Below are 23606 nucleotides of genomic sequence, written 5' to 3'. Positions count from 1 at the left end.
CAGTTCAGGGTGTACATTTTCATTTGAGGTGCTGAGGCCTGTAAACAACAGGATTTTTCCAGCAAAGCAGATAAAAACACCTTGGAAAACACATGAAAAGAAACCAAGAGCTCCACCTGCTGTCAGGAAATGAGAATGCAAACTATTCACATGCAATATGCCATATTTACATTACTAACAAAAAATAAAATGTGTTTAAAGTTATTTTAGGCTTAGCCAATGGCCATAATGAATAAGAAATAAGTTATACACAACATCACTAAACGATTCTTTTACTAAAGTGAACCTGAACTGAAAAATATGAAGGTTTACTATGCGGTAAGGTATATCTAGAATTAGTACCCTGAAAATTTACTTTTTGGTTTGAATTATTCCTGAAAAATAACAGTGCACTTTCTGTGCATAGGCACTCCTGTGCCTTGAGCCTCTTAAATCTATATCTGTAGGGTTAGGCCACCTAAGGCACTGCTGCCTCTGACTGCTAGTCTCATTAGATGTTGAGTAATACTTGATGCAATCACTACTATACTGCTCACTGTTTGTCATGCACCTGGTTGGAGACCGTAGTGATGAAAGGGTTCCCCTGCAGCTCTGGTTTGAAGACCAGCAGATATGGTGACAGGTGTGCAAGGCACACCTCGGGATCCAGGTGGTTGAAAGTTGCCAGTGAAGTTGGCCAGCAAGGACGGTATCCAGATAGCAGATTGAAATCTCAGAGGTACCCTAGGAGGAACCATAGCTGGCAATCTGTACACCCATGTCCGGTAAGACCTGTAGGGCAGATCTGGAAAGTAATAGTGCTGAGATCATGTGCAGGTAGGTAGAAGACACATTAGTTTGGAGTTGAACTGGGGTCATGCACAAGTAAGCACCAGGAATGTGAGGCATGGTCTGGAGCCAAGCCAGGGTCATACACAGGTAAGTAGCATAGCTGAAAATAGTAGAGAGGTCAGGAGCCAGGCCAATGTCATACACTGAAGTGAGGCCTATCAACAAGACAAGGTCATGACCAGAAGCCAAGCATAATGAAGCCTAAGAACAAATTGAGTCAGTAATGAGTAACATAGAATCAGGATACACAGGAATAAGTATTATACACAGCGGGAACTTATCTGCGGGTACCGTGGACTCAATGTCCACCAGCATCGGTGGATCATTAGGCAGAGAGCCAAAACACTGATCTGCCTATGTAAACAAGGCAGATTGCCATTCTGTTAGTAGGGAAAGCATTGATCCTGTGTTCCTGCAAAGCAGGAACATGGATCAATGCCTTCTGACACTGTGCTCCTTGCATGAAAGGAAGTTGTACCCGAGGACCTGCTGTATAAGAATCTTTCTTCTTGTACTTCATTAATTCTGTGAATTTGTGCTTCCTCCACCTCTCCTACTATTTCTTTAAATATGCTGCCACCTCTCATCAGAGGGACAGTTCTGACATTAGAAACCAAAGCCCTGTCCTAAAGGAACTGTACAATCAAAGCTCGTTTGGCTGTAAACCTCCTATGGATCACAGAAGTGCAGTTCATTCTGCACTCCTGTGACCTGTTTTCATCAGAAAGTGGGCTGATGTCCATACACAGTAAAGCACACAGCATATTTAGCTTTCCATCAGTTAAAGACATAGATGGGAGCAGGGCTGGGCAAGGGGTAGGCAGAAGGGGCAGCTGCCCTTGACACTGTGGTATCATGTGTATCACGTGAGGTGGGGGGGCACCACAAGGAGATTGGGGGAGGGGGATTTGTTTTGAGAAGAGGAATTTGGGGAGAGGTAGAGGGTAAGCATTGTCCTAGGAGGGCACATTTGGGGAGTTTTTTTCTTGGGGAGGGGATTTGTGCTAGGAGCATATGGGGAGAGAGAGAATTTGAGCTGGGGGGAAATGGGGATGGTGCAAATATTTGTGTTGGGAGGGGTGATTTCAGCAGGGGGTGGATTTGTTGACACATAATGCTCATACATCTTGTGGGGGGGCATAATTTGGCATGTTCGCCCTGGGTTCTAAATGACCTTGTCCAGGCACTGTATGGAAGTAATTAAACAGGCAAGGCCAGGGCCATGGCATGCAAAGGGTATCACGAGTCACCACTTAGCACTAATGAAATCTATAGTTGGTATTAACTTTGGACTTATGTTTAGCGCTGCTCTGTGCCACTGAAGCCAGGGTTTCCAGAAGGATAGTGCTTGGCATGGGATCCAGTGCTGGATGCCATCATGAATTCATATATTTAACAGTGAGTATGCACTAGTTCAAAAGTATCTGTGATGATGGGTGAGTACACTCACTTTCAGAGTTTCATTATGTTTAGTCTGGCAGCTAAGAGCATGTGGGTTGTGATATGTCAGTAAGGGATGGGGATGCTATCAAATGATAGGTTCAGAAGAGCTCAAGCAAGGGATAGGAGGATGTGGGTCCCAGAATAAGTTTTTTTGATTCCTGCCAACCACCCCACTATACACAATAACTGGTTATCTGGTCTCAGTGCTCCCAGGTCCTACTTGTTTTTACTATGAATTATATCGGCCAGGCAATGCACTGACACCTTTGTTGCCATAGTGCTTTGGGCTGAGTGTTCAGTGTGCCACTGTGCCTTTAAGGAGGGATGGGCTCCCTCCAGGTTTATCTGCCCTATACCTGTACATCTAAATGCATGTGCTTCCATTGTACGGCAGCAGTCTGGCGCTCCCAGGCAAAGCTCCATCGGCTCGTCAGCTGGGGAGTCAGTGCGTGTGACCGGCAGCTCTGATGGCCGCCGGCCACTCGCAATCTCCCACTGCAATGAGAGAAGGACAGACGGCTGATGTAAACACAGCCGTCTGTTATTCTCACTAAAGTAATCACAGAGGCTATGCGATCCTGCTATGTAGGATCGCATGTCTCTGTGATTACATCACAAGCCACGCCCCCTGACAGTTATAATCACACCCCTAGGGACACACTTAACCCCTTGATCACCAGTAAAGTTAAGCCCTTCCCTGCCAGTGTCATTTTTATAGTAACAGTGCATATTTATAGCACTGATTAGTGTAGTAATGTCACTGGTACTCCCAAAAGTGTTAAAAATGTCAGTCAGGGGTCCGATCTGTCCGCCGCAATGTCACAGTCCCGCAAAAAAAAATGCAGATTGCCACAATTACTAGTTTAAAAAAAAACAATAAAAATGACATAAATCTTTCCCGTAGGTAGTAAACGCAATAACTTTTGCGCAAACCAATCAAAATACACTTATTGCGATTTTTTTTTACCAAAAATATGTAGCAGAAAACAAATTGGCCTAAAATGTTAAAAAATTTTGATTTTTACATTTTTTTTGGAGAATTTCATATAAAAAAATAAATTTTTTTCAAAATTGTCGCTCTTTTTTTGTTTATAGCACAAAAAATAAAAATCGCACAGGTGACCAAATACCACCAGAAGAAAGCTCTGTTTGTGGGAAAAAAGAACGTCAATTTCATTTGGGTACAGCGTCACACGACCGCGCAATTGTCCATTAAATTCACGCAGTGCCGAATCGCAAAATAGAGCCTGGTTTTTGAGCAGCCAAATCTTCTGGGGCTAAAGTGGTTAAATATGTCCAATGCCTGTACAAAAGCTAAAAAGTAAGGGCAGAAAAATTATCAAAGACGCACAGCTCAAGTGTAAATGGGACCCAATTGGCTTCTTCACCATCACTTGTTTATTTTCGTAGAGTTTTTTCCAGACTGCATGGATTTTATACTGACAGCTGCAAAACAATGACTTCTGGTACAGTTGACAGTTGTGATAAATCCACTTTGTGTCAGGGAAAAGAGTCTTTGTCACTTGACATCCCTGAGATGTATGGCTGCATTAACTCTTCATGTCACATTGCTGATCCCAGCTACCTGTAATGCAGTGGGAAAAACTAGCTCTTCTTTCCAAGTATGCGGCAACCTATTTTCCATGTGTTAGTGTGGTGCTGTTAACATGACACTGTGCAAATGTGCAAAATAAAGCACCCTCTGCAAAGAAGATATTCAATGCTCACCTATTTTGGCTGCTGTGTTACCGATCTCTTTAGTAATGTGACCAGAACCCGTTGGCTGAGTAATCTTTAGAATGCAACTATTTGGGAATTGCCTGATTGCTGGTCCCCCCCCCCCCTCACCATGCTTTTTGTGGATTGTCCGATTACTGGTTCCCCCCCCCCCCCACCATGCTCATTTGGTTGATCCATTAGCCTGTAGTGATGTAGAGGGAATCATCATGATGGGAGGAAGCATCCAACAAGGGACCAGGAAATTGATGCTCCAAGAAGTGCCAGGTTCTCCGGATTCGTCTGAGGAATGAGCTTAGTGCGCTTGCTCCGAAACGCGTTACGTCATCAATAGTGGACGAGCGGCTTACCGCCGTCCTTGGCTTGATCTGGCTCCCCCATTGGACTTCTCCAATGTTTTGTCATCTCCCGGCTGCTGGCCCGACCGGAGGGCAGAAGTACCACTGGATTCAGGAGCCAAAAGGAGACCCCTGTACCTTTGCCTTAATGTAAGTGTTTTTTGTATGCTATGCAATAAACATTTATTGTTTCACTGAGTGGCGCCTGTCCTCTCTTCTTGTATGTGCCAGCGGGATTTTTGGCTTCTGCCTGCCTACAGCGCTGCCCTCCGTGACAACATTGGAACATTGCACCACCTGGAAGTCCCCTCTTCTCTATTTCCATCCCAGTGCGGGCCCCACCTTGTTGGCACAAGCGCCCAACACATCCTCTTCTGTTTCAGGTTCTCCGGATTCTGCCATTTCTCTTCACCACGTGTACAAAAGAACAACTTGATGTAAGTAATATTATTCATATGGATGGGCTGTCTTAACTCAGCTAATAATAGCATGCTGCATTAACACATGTGCATTAACGCAATGCAAATTCGGAGTAATTTTTATGTTGGCAAGGATAGCATGGGCAAGTCATGATTGTCATGTTGTAATATAGAAAAAAGGTGGTCTTCACAACCAGAGACCAACATAGATTAATAGCAGATAGATAATCTGTTACAACGTGGAAAGGAACACCACTCCAGGGTGAAGCCTGGAAGTTAGATCCACCAACAATCACTCCCGACAGGTGCCAGCCCGGAAATGTTGACGCGTTTCATACAATGAAGTGCTTGCAAGCACTTCAGTGTGTGAAACGCGTCAACATTCCTGTGTTCCTGTGCTGTTTATTCTGTAAATTTGCAATAAATCATCAGTATCATCATCCTGTGTGGAGTATGGCCAGCCTTTTTTCTCTTTCCTAGATTATCTGTGGTGCAGGAAGAGGACCCAAAACACTTACATATTCTATTAGGAGTATGTACAAATGATCCTCATGCTGGGAAAACCTTCCACCCTATATCCACCTCCAGCTGCTAGCAACCTCTGAGTGTTTGTGAATCAAACTGAAAAATATACAGTTAGGTCCAAATATATTTGGACACAGGCATAATTTTCATACTTTTGCCTCTTTGCCACCAGAACAAAATTAAAACAAAACAATCCAAATTAATTTGGTGTGCAGACTTTCAGCTTTAATTCAAGGGGTGTAGCATTAATACCAAGTACAAATTTTAGAAACTGCAACCATTTTTATACACAGTCTCCCTATTTTCATGGGCTCAAATGTAATTAGACAAATGAATATAATTATAAATAAAATGATAATTTTTTATACGTTGTTGAGAATCCTGAAGTCTGGAACCCCTGGACACTACCAAAGACAGGCTTTTCTCCTTTCTGTTGCTTTGCCGGCCTCTAACTGCAGCTGTCTTCAGTTGTTCTTTGTTTGTGGGTCTTTCTGCCCTTAGTTTTGCTTTCAGCAAGTGAAATGCAAGCTCAATTGAGTTGAGATCAGGTGACTGACTTGGCCATGGCAGAATATTCCACTTTTCCTTCAAAAGTTCCTGGGTTACTTTTGTAACACCAATGACCCCAGTTCCACTGGAAGCCATGCATGCCCATGTCATCACACTGCCTCCACCATGTTTTACAGATGACATTGTGTGCTTTGGATCATGAGCTTTTCCAAGCCTTCTCCGCACCTTTTTCTTCCCATCATTCTGGTACAGATTAATCTTAGTTTCATCCATCCAAAGAATGCTTTTGCAGAACTGGTCTGGCTTTTTAAGATGTTTTTTGGCAAAGTCTACTCTGGCTTTTCTATTCTTCAGGCTTTTGAATGGTTTGCTCCTTGTGGTGAACCCTCTGTATTTGCTTGTGAAGTCTTCTCTTGATTGTACACTTTGACAACAATATGCCCAACTCCTGGAGAGTGTCCTTCACTTGTCAGGATGTTGTAAATGGCTTTTTCTTTACCATAAAGAGGATCCTGCGATCATCCACCACTGTTGTCTTCCACAGACGTCCATGGCCTTTTTATGTTGCTGAGCTCACCAGTGTGTTCTTCTTTCCTCATAGTGTACCAAACTGTTGATTTGGCCACTCCTAATGTTGCTGCGATCTCTCTGATGGATTTGTTTCATTTTCAGAAGCCTTAAAATGGCCTGTTTCACTTGCATGCACAGCTCCTTTTAGCGCATGATGTAGGTTCCCAGCAATAGATTCCAAATGCAAATACCCCACTAAGAATCAACTCCAGACCTTTTACTTGCTTAATTAATGAAGAAATAATGAAGGAGTAGCCCACACCTGGCCATGAAACAGCTTTTGATTCAATTGTCCATATACTTTTGGTCCCTTGAAAAAGGAGGGGGGTGGCTTCTTAAGAGCTGTAATTCCTAAAACCTTCCTCCGATTTGGATGTACATACCCTCAAATTAAACCTGAGAGTATGCACTTTCAGCCCATATACATTATATGAATTATATGAATATTATATTCATTATATGAATATATTTTGGTAAATACCTGAAAAAAACTAAAATTGTGCCTGTGTCCAAATATATATGGACCTAGCTGTATAAACCAGGGCTATATTTATAACTGTGTTATGTGTCTCTATGAGAAATTGTTAAAGAGCAGGCGAAACCTTTTTTTATTTTTTTCATTTTGAATAGAGAAATGGGGTGTTATAACACCTGTCTGATTTTTCTTTTTCACCATCTTTGTCCCATTTTGGAGATTTTCCTTCACGTCCTGTCCTATAGCCAAACAGTAAGTAAAACAATATGCAAAACAATATTACATTGTCTGTCCAACAAGAAGAAAATCAGTACTCCATAATGGTCCCAATAATATTCTACCTTTGTGCTCTGTCTTGTTTGAGGCTCCATGCACACTAGAGTTTTTTACATGCTCACAAAACGCTAGAAAAAATACTGATAATAGCATTTTTGTGCTGGCTTGTAGTAGCGTTATAGTAGCTTTTAGGAACGTTCATTTTTTTTTTCAACGATTTTACAGTACATGAAGAGAAGAAAAAAAAAAGCTAAAAAAAAGCTGTTAGGAGCATTTTGCAGCAAGTTCTGCTGAAAAACTTTGCATGTTCGCGTTCGCCTCGGCGGGCGAACATATGCGATGTTCGGTCCGCCTCCTATACATCATCATTGAGGCAAACTTTGACCCTGAACCTCACAGTCAGCAGACACATTCCAGGCCAATCAGCATACCTCCCTCCCAGACCCTCCCACCTCCAAGGGCAGCATCCATCTTAGATCATTTCTGAAGCAGTGTGTTAGTGAGAGCAGGGAGAGTGCTGCTGCTGCTGCTGTTAATAGCTAGGGACAGTTGTTAGTCAGTGTTCCCAGTCTTGTTAGTCAGTGTTCTTGGTACACTCCTGCTGTAAGGACAACACCCCAAAAAGCCCTTCCTAGGGCTGGTATTTGAGTTTTTTTTTATATATATATATATATATATATATATCTATTGTCCCCAAAAAGCCCTGTTTAGGGCTGGTATTTGTGTAATTTTTTTTGTTCTGTGATATATATATATATATATATATATATATATATATATATATATATATATTGTCCCCAAAAGCCCTTTTTAGGGCTGGTATTTGAGTATATATATATATATATATATATATATTGTGCACTGCAGTTGCCTGCCCGCTGTGTGTGAGAGGCCACAGACCCACCACAGACTGTATTGTGTGCACACCACACTCATTTCGGGTGGCACAGGCACAGTACCTTGCATTTTAAAAAATATTTTTTTTTTTCCTCTGTCATAATTGCAGTGAGTGCTGTGTCAGGTCCACAGAGTGTACTGTACCCACTGCAGTGCACTGCCCACCACTGATATATATACGGTGGCACAGCATCTTGTTGCAAATTGAAAAAAAAAATTATTTTTTATTATTGCAGTTGCCTGGGCTGCCAGTGACTGTCAGGTCCACAGAGTGTACTGTGCCCACTGAAGTGCCACTGCCCACCCACCACTGATATATACGGTGGCACAGCAGCTTGCAAATTAAAAAAATATATATTTTTTTTATAATTGCAGTTGCCTGGGTGCCAGTGACTGTCAGGTCCACAGAGTGTACTGTGCCCACTGCAGTGCCACTGCCCACCCACCACTGATATATACGGTGGCAGGCATGACTTTTTTTGGATTAGTGTCTGGGGGGGGGGGGGTCTAAAAAGCGTATCTGTGAAGTTTCAGCTCTGTAGCATGTCCAAAAAAAAGATCATATAGGTGTAAAAGGGGTTCCCACCATCCCTGCTCTACCCTGCTCTACTGAAAAATGATCTTTTTTTTCTGGTTCTGGACATGCTACAGAGCTGAAACTTCACAGGTACACCTTTTAGACCCTCCAGACACTAAATCACACACAAAAAAAAGTTCTTAAAAATTGTCATTTTTGATAGAGAGCCAATTATTGAAAAGAAAAAAAAAACAAAAAAAAACAAAAAAAAAAAATTTCTTTGGATTTATTGTCTGGGGGGTCTAAAAAGTGTACCTGTGAAGTTTCAGCTCTGTAACATGTGCAGAACCAGAAATAAAATAGAATTAGGGTTAGGGCTAGGGTTAGGGTCAGGGCTAAGGTTAGGGTTATTTTTAGTGCTTAGGGTTAGAGGGTTAGGGTTAGAGGGGTAGAGGTAGGGTTACTAACTCTAACCCTAAGTATCTCACCGTAACCCTATCCCTATCCCCTAACACTAAACCTAACCCTCTAACCATAACCCTAACCCTCTAACCTTAACCCTAACCCTCTAAGCCTAGCCATAAAAATAACCCTAACCCTAACCCTAGCCCTAACCCTAACCCTAGCCCTAGCCCTAAGCCTAACCCTAGTCCTAACCCTAACCCTAGCCCTAAGCCTAACCCTAGTCCTAACCCTAACCCTAGCCCTAACCCTAACCCTAATTCGTAATTTTTTCTGGTTCCGGACATACTACAGAGCTGAAACTTCACAGGTACACTTTTTAGACCCCCCAAACGCTAAATCCCAAGAAATTTTTTATTTTTTTTTTAATTTTTCCAATAATTGGCTCTCTATCAAAAAGGCCAATTTTTAAGAACTTTTTTTTGTGCGATTTAGTGTCTGGGGGGTCTAAAAAAAAGTGTACCTGTGAAGTTTCAGCTCTGTAGCATGTCCAGAACCAGAAAAAAAATTAGAATTAGGGTTAGGGCTAGGGTTAGGGTTAGGGCTAGGGTTAGGGTCAGGGCTAAGGTTAGGGTTATTTTTAGTGCTTAGGGTTAGAGGGTTAGGGTTAGAGGGGTAGGGGTAGGGCTACTAACTCTAACCCTAAGTATCTCACCGTAACCCTAACCCTATCCCCTAACACTAAACCTAACCCTAACCCTCTAACCATAACCCTAACCCTCTAACCTTAACCCTAACCCTCTAAGCCTAGCCATAAAAATAACCCTAACCCTAACCCTAGCCCTAACCCTAAACCTAACCCTAGCCCTAGCCCTAGCCCTAACCCTAATTTGTAATTTTTTTTCTGGTTCTGGACATGCTACAGAGCTGAAACTTCACAGGTACACTTTTTAGACCCCCCAGACGCTAAATGCAAAGAAATGTTTTATTTTTTTTTTTTATTTTTATTTTTTTTTAATTTTTCCAATAATTGTCTCTCTATCAAAAAATGACAATTTTTAAGAACTTTTTTGTGTGATTCCGTGTCTGGGGGTCTAAAAAGTGTACCTGTGAAGTTTCAGCTCTGTAGCATGTCCAGAACCAGGAAAAAAAAATTAGAATTAGGGTTAGGGCTAGGGTTAGGGTTATTTTTAGTGCTTAGGGATAGACTGTTAGGGTTAGAGGCGTAGTGGTAGGGTTACTAACTCTAACCCTAAGTATCTCACCGTAACCCTAACCCTAGCCCCTAACACTAAACCTAACCCTAACCCTAACCCTTAAAGCCCAGTTCCTGTCCCATTTTGGATGTTATTCCAAACAATTTAGGAATGTTAGGTGATTTATTCCCTTTATGGATTAAAACCCGACTCTGCGTCAACTACGTAATTTTCCATGGGAGTTTTGCCATGGATCCCCCTCCGGCATGCCACAGTCCAGGTGTTAGTCCCCTTGAAACAACTTTTCCATCACTATTGTGGCCAGAAAGAGTCCCTGTGGGTTTTAAAATTCGCCTGCCTATTGAAGTCTATGGCGGTTCGCCCGGTTCGCGAACATTTGCCGATGTTCGCGTTCGCCGCTCACGAACATTAAATTTTATGTTCGCGACATCACTACTCCTAGACACTGAAGTGCAAAAAACACTAATAGCCTAAAGTAGTGTACATGGGCACATAGGATAACACTATTTAGCTTCTAGCTAATAACAGCTTCTAGGGGCTTAAAACAACGCTAGTGTGCATGGAGCCTGAATAAGTGAAAGGAAAGGATCCCCGATTGCAATGTCCCTATATGAAATTGTGAGTCACTCCACAGAGTGGCAGGACATCCAAGTTCTCCTCTCTTCTCTAGGTTCCTTGCCTACAGCACAAAAAGGATGGGGGGGGGGGGCACACCCCCTCCAATTCCTCTCCTTTTCTTTCCCAGCTGTGGTATACGTTTGCTCCTTATGATCCTCAGTTCAAACCGACTTCAGAACACAGACTTCTTAGTGTAGTATGTACTTTAAATTCAAAATACTTAACTTCTCAAAAGTAACAGACCCTTTTTTTCTACATGATCAGATCTCAGTGATATGTTCAAATGAAAGGCTCACCAGATTACCATATATACAAAAGAGAAAATTGCCCTGGGACTTTAAATGAGGCGAACACAAGTGGCCACTAAGTTAGAGTAAACATAGTATCAATTTATAGTAGAAAGAATCATATACACGGTACATAAACATATACCAAACCAAGCAGTGACATAGGCTCCATGTTATACATGCTTTAAAATTCCTGGTTGTATTGTTATACAATTGTAAAAAAGCATGTTAATTACTGACGCGTTTCATGAGCAAACTGCTCGCTTCTTCAAAGATAGATGCGCATGTATATATCTGAAAAACATATATACATTTGGGATCCATAAAGGATCCCAAATTAGGGACCAATACTTACAAGTAAGCTGAGCTGTAAGTATTGGTCCCTAATTTGGGATCCTTTATGGGGACCATACCTCGCAAGATCATTAACAGGTATTCTCCAGATTGCTGGTATATTATCTTTTTTGTATATATGTTTTTATGGATATGTACATGCGCATCTATCTTTGAAGAAGCGAGCAGTTTGAAACGTGTCAGTTATTAATATGCTTTTTTTCTATTGTATAACAGTACAACCAGGAAATGTCAAGCATGTACTGTATAACATGGAGCCTATGTCACTGCTTGGTTTGGTATATGTTTATGTACCGTGTATATGATTCTTTCTACTTACTAATAAATTGATACTATATTTACTCTAACTTAGTGGGCACTTGTGTTCCCCTCATTTAAAGTCCCAGGGCAATTTTCTCTTTTGCATATATATTAATTAGGGATGCAGGCGTATCACTTCAGGAACTATCGGACCTTTTTATTTTTATTTTTGTGCACCAGATTACCATGACTAGTTACACTTAAGTGAGTCTGAAAGCGTTCTCCACATATAGGTATGTTAAGCAGAACCTCCAGCCTATCCCCTTCTCCCCGTATTTTTTCACTCCCCAGCAGGAATCACCACGACTTCCAACTCCTCTCTATCGCTCCTCTGGCTGTGGTCCAGACTCAACCCTTGGCCTCCTCAGCTCAGGACTTCAGGTATTATAACACAAATGTTTCCATAGTGCAATATACCTGTATATTATAATTACAACCAAATAATATACAGAACATTATAATCATATAGCTGCAAACTTAACAGCCCTTTTAATCACAAGAATTCCAATGCTTTAGATAAAAAAAAAAAGACTTTCATGACCCCCTTAGGAATAAGCAAGTCTTGAAATACTTTCCTCAGGTGTGAATAACCAGCAGGACATCCAGGTACTTCCCTTCTCTCCATGAGTGTATTCCTCATATAGGAAAGGACCAGCACACCACCTTCCAATTACAGCTCAGGATCAACTCTTTCTGCTCCTCAGCTCAAACCAGCATTAAATAAAAAAAAAGCCTCTACAGTGCAGAATGTTTAAAAACCACAAAGTGCTTTATTCAGAAAAAAAATTATACTCACATAAAAAAGCCCATTTAAAATCACAAGATTGGCATTTCTGTGTGCGCCTGCGTGTGACTTCAATTCCACTAGACGCGTTTTGTCATTTGACTTCCTCAGGACATCCGTTGGGTGCTTAAAGATTAATTCCATGCATGGTACTTGATTCTGGGTCCCGTGCTGAGTGGCCAGCCTGGTGCGTTCTGAACATAGAAGGTTGGCTCTGCATGCTCTGTATGAATGCAAAGTGTTCTCTGATTGGAGGAGGTGGAGAGGCAAGGCAGTGACATCACACTTTCTACCTCATCTAATCTGAGAACGCTTTGCCTTTATTCAGAGAGTGCAAAGCATACTCTAAATATCGCCATATCAAGTAGCCAATCTCCTGTGTTCACAACAATGCATCAGGCCGGTCAGTCTGCAAGGGACCCAGAAGAAGGTGGAGATTGCTGGAGTAGCCGTGTCCATTTCAGTGATTTTCAGTTTCCAGGGGGATTAACCAAGTATGGTATATACATAGTTACATTGGTCCAAGCTGGCCCAAAATAACTATGAATAAAAATATATCATGCCTGGAATTATTGTTTAAGTCTTCACAGCCACTTAAATATTACATTTACCACACAAAATTTATTGAATAATGACAAAGGTACGCATACATTTTGTATAGTTAAATACTTGCTGTTTTGAATTTTAATCATTTTCATTTCCTAGATGATGCTTTATCTACAGTTTGATCTGATTTTGCTGCTACATGGGTAGAATGAAAGATTAAAAATGTTTAGCAGTCAGGGCCGGACTGGCATACCGGGAAAAATCCCAGTAGGCTGCCTGCCTTGGGGCCGCTTTGGGCTGTGGGCGGCTGCAGTGGTACCCATGACCGATCCTGGGCTGGTTGCCGGGTACACAGCACAGTGGGTGCGCTGTGATCTGTGACAGAGGGGAGGGGCGTCAAAGTCCTCTTGTCCCTCTTCCTCTCCTTGTGTACGTTGCTTCAGTCAGAAATGTAAGAAAGTCCCGCCTCCTAGACCTGGTCCTGTGATAGGCGGAACACTGATCCAATGCTGTGCAAAATGAATCAGTGTGACGTGTATCATAGGAGTCGGTCTAGGAGGCGGGGCTTTGTTACAGTGGCACTGCAGCCCGGGCAATTCAAATCCAAGCTCCCTGACCCTGCAAGAAATTGCTGATGTGTGTGATCCAGGCACTAATTAGGCTACATTTGGTGGGCACAGATTGGGCTGCATTTGGTGGGCTCTGATTTGGCTGCATTTGGTGGGCTCTGATTTGGCTGCATTTGGTGGGCACTGATTAGGCTGCTGTTACGCTCAGCGCTCCGGGCCCCCTGCTGGCCTCGAAGCGCTCACAGCGCACCGGGACTCTTAGATCTAAAGGACCAGTGCACAGGTGATTGGTACCTGGCCCAGACTGGTTATTAAGGGTTAAGGTTTGTGAAAGGCAGTGCTGACTTAATTAGGCTTCACCTGTGCACTGCTCATTATTACCTTCTCCTCACACAGCTTCCTGCCGGATCTTTGTGCCTTGTGCCTCTGTGAAAGCGTTCCCTTCTGTGTTTGTTTGCTTTGCCTGTTGCCGAATCCTTGCTACCGACATCTCGCCTTTGAACCTCTGCCGCCTGCCCTGACCTCTGCTACGTCCGACTACGCTCTTGCCTACTCCCTGTGTACCACGCCATATCAGCTGCCAGAGAGATCGAGTTGTTACTAGGGGACACGACCTGGTAGTTACCGCCGCAGCAAATCCATCCCGCCTTGCGGCGGGCTCTGGTGAAGACCAGTAACTGCTTAGAACCGGTCCTCTAGTACAACCCGCGCCATCGTCTCTCTGGTCCAGAGGATCCACTACCAGTCCTGCCGGTTCGTGACAGTAAGATCCGGCCATGGATCCCGCTGATGTTCCGTTGCCAAGCCTAGCGGATCGCACCACCGTTGTGGCCCAGCAAGGTCAACAGTTGGCTCAGCTGACCGCTATGTTTCAGCAGTTCCTGCCAACTCAGCAACAGCCAGCTCCTCCGTCAGCATCTGCTGCACCTCCCACACAAGCAGTTGCCACCAGGTCCAGAATCCGCTTGTCTCTGCCGGACAAGTACGACGGAGATCCTAAATTATGCCGAGGGTTCCTGTCTCAGTGCTCTCTTCACCTCGAGCTACTGTCTGACCAGTTTCCGTCTGAGCGAGCCAAGGTAGCCTTCATCCTCAGTCTGCTTTCCGGGAGGGCCCTGGCCTGGGCTACACCATTTTGGGACCGCGCTGATCCAGTCACCGCATCTGTCCAGAATTTTTGTCAGGAGTTTCGTAACGTATTCGAGGAACCTGCCCGAGTTACCTCCGCAGAGACTGCCTTGCTAAACTTGTCCCAAGGAACTTCTACCGTGGGTGATTATGCCATCCAGTTCCGTACCCTTGCCTCCGAGCTGAACTGGAACAATGAAGCTCTTTGTGCCACTTTTAAGAAGGGACTCAATAGTGACATTAAGGACGTCCTTGCTGCACGTGACCTGCCTACTACACTGAGTAACCTCATCTTGCTGGCCACCAGGATCGATAAACGTTTCTCCGAGAGACAAGAGGAACTCCATCTTGAAAAGGAAAGAGCTCGTCCTAAACGCTACCCTCGTCTGGCCCCTGTGTTCCAGCGTCCACCTCAACCTGTCTCTGGGTCTTCCATTGTGGAGGCCATGCAGGTGGACTGGTCTCGCCTGACTCCGCAAGAACGAAGCCGTCGTAGAGACGAGAACCTGTGTTTATACTGCGCTAGTACCGAGCACTTCCTTAAGGACTGTCCTCTTCGTCCCCAACGTTCGGGAAACGCTCGCACCTAGTGAATGTGGGAGAGGCATTACTAGGTGTGGATTCTTCCTCTCCACGTCTCATCATACCCGTGCAGTTGTTCCTGTCGTCCAAGTCTTTTTTTTCTGCTGCAGCCTTCTTGGACTCCGGCTCAGCCGGCAACTTCATTCACGCCTCCTTGGTCGACAAGTACCGAATTCCTATAATTCGTCTTCCCAAGCCGATCCTCATTTCTATGGTCAACGGGGAGAGACTCTCTGCTACGGTACAATACCGCACCCAGCCTCTGCGGATGGACATTGGGGTGTTTCACACAGAGACTCTGGAATTTTTTGTTCTTCCCTTTTGCTCTTCCGAACTCCTGCTGGGTCTACCGTGGTTGCAACGCCATTGTCCTGTCCTGAATTGGTCCACCGGTGAGATTTTGCGTTGGGGTTCCTCCTGCTCTGACCGGTGTCTCAAGCCTGCTCCTATCAAACGGGACCCACTAATTCCTCCGCCACCAGGTCTCCCCAAGACTTACCACCGTTTTGCGGATGTCTTCTGTAAAAAGCAAGCTGAGACTCTTCCTCCTCACAGGCCTTATGATTGTCCTATTGACCTATTACCTGGCTCTACTCCACCTCGAGGCAGAATTTATCCTCTCTCACCTCCAGAGACTCAGGCCATGTCAGACTATGTACGTGAGAACTTACAGAGAGGGTTTATTAGGAAGTCTTCTTCCCCTGCTGGAGCCGGTTTTTTCTTTTTGTCTAAAAAGGATGGTTCGCTCCGCCCCTGCATTGACTATAGAGGACTCAATAAAATTACCATTAAAAACCATTACCCACTGCCTCTAATCTCTGAGTTGTTTGACCGTCTCCGAGGAGCCAAGATTTTCACCAAGCTGGATCTCCGCGGGGCCTACAACCTGATCCGCATTTGAAAGGGAGACGAGTGGAAGACTGCTTTTAACACCAGGGACGGTCATTTTGAATACTTAGTGATGCCCTTTGGGCTCTGTAACGCCCCTGCAGTCTTCCAGGAGTTCGTGAACGACATCTTCCGGGACCTTCTTTACACTTGTGTAGTAGTATACCTGGATGACCTCCTTATTTTTTCCTCTAATTTGGAGCAACACCGAGTCCATGTCCAACAAGTTCTCACCCGTCTCAGGAGTAATCGCCTCTATGCCAAGATTGAGAAGTGTCTGTTTGAGCGTTCCTCCTTGCCCTTCCTGGGATATATCATCTCTGCCCAAGGACTTCAAATGGATCCTGCCAAACTCTCAGCGGTTCTGGACTGGCCACGCCCCTCTGGCCTCCGAGCCATACAGAGGTTCCTGGGTTTCGCCAACTACTACAGACAATTTATTCCTCATTATTCCACCCTGGTGGCCCCCATCGTGGCCTTGACTAGAAAAGGTGCCAGGCCAAAACCTGGCCTCCTCACGCTGAAGAGGCCTTCCAGTCCCTGAAAGCCGCCTTTGCTTCTGCACCTGTTCTGTCCCGGCCAGATTCTTCCAAGCCATTCTATCTGGAAGTGGATGCATCCTCAGTGGGAGCCGGAGCTGTGCTAACTCAGAAGTCATCCAGAGGCAAGACCATAACTTGTGGCTTCTTCTCTAAAACCTTTTCCTCCGCCGAGAAGAATTACTCTATTGGGGACAGAGAACTGCTGGCAATTAATTTAGCCTTGGAGGAATGGAGACATCTTCTCGAGGGTGCTCCTCACCCTGTGATCATCTTTACGGACCACAAGAACCTAGCCTACCTCCAGTCAGCTCAAAGACTAAATCCCCGCCAAGCCCGTTGGTCCATCTTCTTCGCCCGCTTCAATTTCCAGATTCATTTCTGCCCAGCTGCTAAGAACATCAGGGCGGATGCCCTTTCTCGCTCTTCAGATGTGGTGGGTGACATACCCACTCCTCAACACATTATCCCTCCAGAATGTCTCATCTCGGTTGCTCCTGTGGACCTGCGTTTTCTTCCTCCCGGCAAGACCTACGTTCCTCCTCGTCAGCGGTTACAGATTCTCAAGTGGGGCCACGCTTCCCTTTTTGCCGGTCATCCTGGAATTAAAAAATCTTTTCAATTAATTTCCCAAAGATATTGGTGGCCCACTCTGGAGAGAGACGTCACAGAATTCGTCCAATCCTGTGTGATCTGCGCTCGTGACAAAACTCCTCGTCAGAAACCTGCGGGTCTTCTTCTGCCTCTTCCTGTTCCTGAGACCCCTTGGTCGCACATCGCCATGGACTTTATCACTGATCTTCCCTCCTCCCATGGTAAGACGGTCATCTGGGTCGTGGTGGACCGATTTTCAAAGATGGCTCACTTTGTGTCCCTGCCTGGTCTCCCGTCCGCGCCTCAGTTGGCCAAACAGTTTTTTCTACACATCTTCCGCCTCCACGGCCTTCCCAGACACATCGTCTCGGACCATGGGGTGCAGTTTGTTTCCAGATTTTGGAGGGCTCTCTGTGGTCAGCTCGGAGTCAAGTTGGACTTTTCTTCCTCGTATCACCCTCAGTCCAATGGCCAAGTGGAACGGGTGAACCAGATTCTGGGAGATTATCTACGCCATTTTGTGTCCTCCCGTCAAGATGATTGGTCGGATTTACTCCCTTGGGCAGAGTTTTCTTACAATTTCAAGCAATCTTCTGCCTCCAATAAATCCCCATTTTTTGTGGTCTATGGTCGTCATCCTCTGCCACCTCTGCCTCGGACCTCTGCTCCCTCTTCTGTACCAGCTGTAGAGGACCTCCTTCAGGACTTCTCTTCTATTTGGCGAGAGACCCACTTAGCCCTCCTCAAGGCCTCGTAACGTATGAAGTTCCAGGCCGATAAAAGTCGCAGAGCTCCTCCGGAATTCAGTCCCGGTGACAAAGTGTGGCTCTCCTCCAAATTCATCAGATTTAAGGTCCCAAGTTACAAGTTGGGCCCTCGTTACTTGGGTCCCTTTAAAATCAAGAGCCGCATTAACCAGGTGTCCTACCAGCTCCATCTTCCACCCTCTCCGAATCCATAACTCTTTCCATGTCTCCCTTCTCAAACCTGCTATCTTTAACCGCTTCTCTCCTAAACTTCTTTCTCCCACCCCTGTCGCTGGTACCTCTGATATTTTTTCGGTCAAAGAAGTCCTAGCGACCAAAGTCATCCGGGGGAAAAGATTTTTTTTGGTCGATTGGGAGGGCTGCGGCCCTGAGGAGAGATCTTGGGAGCCGGAGGAGAACATCCTGGACCGCAGCCTCATCCGCAAGTTCTTGGGTTCCAAAAAGAGGGGGAGACCAAAGGGGGGGGTACTGTTACACTCAGCGCTCCGGGCCCTCTGCTGGCCTCGAAGCGCTCACAGCGCACCGGGACTCTTAGATCTAAAGGACCAGTGCACAGGTGATTGGTACCTGGCCCAGACTGGTTATTAAGGGTTAAGGTTTGTGAAAGGCAGTGCTGACTTAATTAGGCTTCACCTGTGCACTGCTCATTAATACCTTCTCCTCACACAGCTTCCTGCCGGATCTTTGTGCCTTGTGCCTCTGTGAAAGCGTTCCCTTCTGTGTTTGTTTGCTTTGCCTGTTGCCGAATCCTTGCTACCGACATCTCGCCTTTGAACCTCTGCCGCCTGCCCTGACCTCTGCTACGTCCGACTACGCTCTTGCCTACTCCCTGTGTACCACGCCATATCAGCTGCCAGAGAGATCGAGTTGTTACTAGGGGACACGACCTGGTAGTTACCGCCGCAGCAAATCCATCCCGCCTTGCGGCGGGCTCTGGTGAAGACCAGTAACTGCTTAGAACCGGTCCTCTAGTACAACCCGCGCCATCGTCTCTCTGGTCCAGAGGATCCACTACCAGTCCTGCCGGTTCGTGACAGCTGCATTTAGTTAGCACGGATTAGGCAGCCTTTGGTGGGCACAGGTTAGGCTGCATTTGGTGGGCACAGGTTAGGCTGCATTTGGTGGGCGCTTATTAGGCTGCATTTGGTGGGCTCTGATTAGGCTGCATTTGGTGGGCACAGTTTAGGCTGCATTTGGTGGGCACGGATTAGGCTGCATTTGGTGGGCACGGATTAGGCTGCATTTGGTGAGCACGGATTAGGCAGCATTTGGTGGGCACGGGTTAGGCTGCATTTGGTGGGTTCTGATTAGGCTACATTTGGTGGGCACAGATTAGGCTGCATTTGGTGGGCACGGATTAGGCTGCATTTGGTGGGCACGGGTTAGGCAGCATTTGGTGGGCACTGATTAGGCAGCATTTGGTGGGCACGGATTAGGCTGCATTTGGTGGGCACAGATTAGGCTGCATTTGATAGGCACGGATTAGGCAGCATTTGGTGGGCACGGATTAGGCAGCATTTGGTGGGCACTGATTAGGCAGCATTTGGTGGGCACGGATTAGGCTGCATTCGGTGGGCACGGATTAGGCTGCATTCGGTGGGCACGGATTAGGCAGCATTTGGTGGGCACGGATTAGGCTGCATTTGGTGGGCACGGATTAGGCAGCATTTGGTGGGCACTGATTAGGCAGCATTTGGTGGGCACGGATTAGGCTGCATTTGGTGGGCACGGATTAGGCAGCATTTGGTGGGCACTGATTAGGCAGCATTTGGTGGGCACGGATTAGGCTGCATTTGGTGGGCACGGATTAGGCTGCATTTGATAGGCACGGATTAGGCAGCATTTGGTGGGCACGGATTAGGCAGCATTTGGTGGGCACTGATTAGGCTACATTTGGTGGGCACGGATTAGGCTGCATTCGGTGGGCACGGATTAGGCAGCATTTGGTGGGCACTGATTAGGCTGCATTTGGTGGGCACTAAATAGGCTGCATTTGGTGGGCACTGGTGAGGCTGCATTGATCTCTTGTATCATGTCTGCAGTCTCTGACCATCTCTTGTATCATGTCTGCAGTCTCTGACAATCTCTTGTATCATGTCTGCTGCCTCTGACCATCTCTTGTATCATGTCCGCAGTCTCTGACCATCTCTTGTATCATGTCCACTGCCTCTGACCATCTCTTGTATATCATGTCTGCTGCCTCTGACCATCTCTTGTATCATGTCTGCAGTCTTTGACCATCTCTTGTATCATGTCTGCTGCCTCTGACCATCTCTTGTATCATGTCTGCAGTCTTTGACCATCTCTTGTATCATGTCCGCAGTCTCTGACCATCTCTTGTATCATGTCTGCTGCCTCTGACCATCTCTTGTATCATGTCCGCAGTCTCTGACCATCTCTTGTATCATGTCTGCTGCCTCTGACCATCTCTTGTATCATGTCTGCTGCCTCTGATCATCTCATGTATCATGTTCTCAGTCTCTAACCATCTTTTGTATCATGTCTGCAGCCTCTGACTATCTCTTGTCTTTTATAATGTCTGCAGTCTCTGATGGGGGGAGTCTGGAGAGGAGTCAAGAGTTGGAGTGCCGTTGGGATGGGGGTCATAGGAGAAGTCAGAGGTATGTGGACTGTGGAGAGGAGACTATAGGATAAAACCCAGAGCCACCAAGCTGGAGCCGACTGACTGAGCCCTGCATTGTGCACCTGAGAGGAGGTCAGGGACAGCGCCACCAGGCCAGTCTGAGGGGGGGGGGATCGGTGATGTAAGGAGGGAGGAGTGAATACAATAATGTAAGAGGGCATTGATATAAAGGCTCCACTTATATCAGTACTCCCCCCCAACACACACATTCCCAGAGTTCCTGTGGTCCCCCTTGATTGCTTCACTTTAACCACTTTTAACCGGAATTTTCTCATATATATATATATATATATATATATATATATATATATATATATATATAAAATGAAGCCCAATGTGCTTTCATATCTGTCTTATCTATATATAATACACTCTCCAAATGTACTTTAAAATGCATGGTTTTCCCTTTTATGAACAAGAAAATAATGACGTTATGCTGTTGGGCCTGGTATAATAATTCTATGGGGCTGGTATGAAATTATTTCCAGGGCTGAATTTTATTCCCAGTCCGGCCCTGTTAGCAGTGTTCCCCACTTGAACCGGTTGTCTTCTGAGCCTCTGTGAACAGACGACCAGTTAGTTGCAGTTGACAGTCACGCTAAGGTGATTAAAACGGCTATCAGTGAGCAGGTGTGACCAGATGGATAAAGTAAAGTTTACAAAAAAAACTGCAAGAATATGAAAGTAGAACTTTGGATAAATCAAAAAAGAAAATACATATACAACGCAGTTTTTGTTTTTCTGACTTTGCTATCCCTGTAATTTTTTTTACCTGTTGATCCAGCCCACGCAGGCACAGGGAGAACATGCAAACTTCGGCCAGATATTGTCATTGTTTGGATTTGAAGCAGCAACCCTTTTGCTGCTAGGTGAGAGTGCTAACCACTACACCGCTGTGCCACCCCATATTTTAACTTTCTTTAACAACAGTGACAATACTGTCCATCGTAAAAGGGGAACCACGTAGCAGCGTTGCCACCCTGCGGACTGGGTATTCTTAAGATGTCCATATATGACTCAAATTTTGGCTGATTTACAGGAATTCAAGACATGGATGGCCCTGCCAACACAGCCCAGGTCAACAAAACTAATAAAGAAACCAATGGAGCCAGATAGAAAAAAAGTTGGATAACAACTATTTAAGAAGTTGCAGCAGTTTATTTTTCTTTTGTAATAAAAGGTTTAAGCTATATGAATCTGGCTCGGTTCACACTAGGGCGACCGCAGGTCGCCTCCCATAGGGAAGCTGCGGACCCGTTCTAATAGGAGCGACACAAGTCGCTCCGACCTAGAAAAAGGGTCTGGAGCTTCTTTGGGGCGACCAGGAGGCGACCGCCATAGACTTCAATGTTATGAAGTCAGTGGCGGCCGCTCCGAGGTCGCGGCGCGCTGCTCGCACCGTGACCTCGGAGGTCGCCACCCGAAGTAGCGTCGCGGTAATGTGAACCGGCGCTAAAAGCTGGCACCCCCAGCAGTGTTATATGATTTGTTCAATACCTCTTGGTTCCAGCTTGGTCTGCCTGCAAATGTGGGGAAAAATAAAAATAAAGGCACATACATTTTTTTTAAAAAGGCATTCATATACAGTGCAACGTACTATTGCTACAGATATTGCCCACATACAGTTACCAGAATACAATAATATTGTTAAAGTGGGCTTTTAAAATCTCTATATGCTTAGCCTGTGCTGGTTATGGCATCCCGTTTACTCCTTTATGGACAACCTGGCAGGTGCCCTTTTCCTCTTAGGCAGTGACTGCCCAGACAAGGTGTCCTTCTATGATTGGAGAATATGGAGGTTTTGGACAGCCTATTGTCTTGCATGACACTTTGCGTTTCTGGAACTGATTTTCCCAAACTATAATCTCAATATCATTGAACCAGCCTGTGATAATCCCAATAATCAGTTATTATGTGACTGAATAAAACAGTTTTAGCAATAATATATTTGATTATCCAGATTATCTACTACATAGATTGTTTCTGGGAAGGGAAAAGTATATTCTGTGGCCGTGACAGTCATGTTTGTACCCACCCCAGCCAACCTATTTTACCCGCTGCCCTGAGTGGGATGCAATTTTGAAATTATTAGTTCATTATTAAAGTGAACACTAAAGAAAACATTGGGATCCTACAGTACATGGTATTATTACAATGAATGCCATTAATATTTTTAAACTGGACTTCTCAGTAATTATAAGGTTGAACTCCAGGTTTTCTATGACTCTAAAAAGTTTCTTACGGCAAAGGTGGTCCAAACAAACTATTTTCTTTACTAATACATGCGCCTGCTCTGAGTGCTGCATAAACAGCGCTAGATTCAAGCAGCAAGATGGAGACTTCCCATCCCGTTCCTGGAACAAAAATTGAGTCAGGCTGATTGCTGCTCAGCCATTCATAGGAAGCTTTGTATTTTTATGAATTAATAAAAAGTTTCCTGTGAATGGCTTAGGTGGAGATTGTGATGTAATTAGTTTGCCTATTCACCTCAGACAATCAGAGGAAGCCTTGTACAGGCAGTCCCCGAGTTACGAACACCCGAGTTACGAATGACTCGTACTTACGAACGGACGTCAATTTCGGTCACTTGTTCTCCACGGTGGTCACAGTTACCACTGAGCAGCCATCTTGCACCGTCAGACACATTACACACTGCAGTAGTGTATGTATTGCATGGCCACAAGAGCCCCAGGTAACATGACTGCACGCCCAGAAGCACCCGAAACATCCCAAATCCCTGCACAGGCTGAAGTTGCACTTAAAAATGCACTGTTTCAACTTACAAACAAATTCGACTTAAGAACAAACCTACAGTCCCTATTGTGTTCGTAACCCAGGGACCACCTGTA

Source organism: Pelophylax lessonae (assembly GCF_965119305.1).
Source record: "Pelophylax lessonae genome assembly, chromosome: 5".
Classification (NCBI taxonomy): Eukaryota; Metazoa; Chordata; class Amphibia; order Anura; family Ranidae; genus Pelophylax; species Pelophylax lessonae.
Note: the sequence above shows the minus strand (reverse complement) of the source record.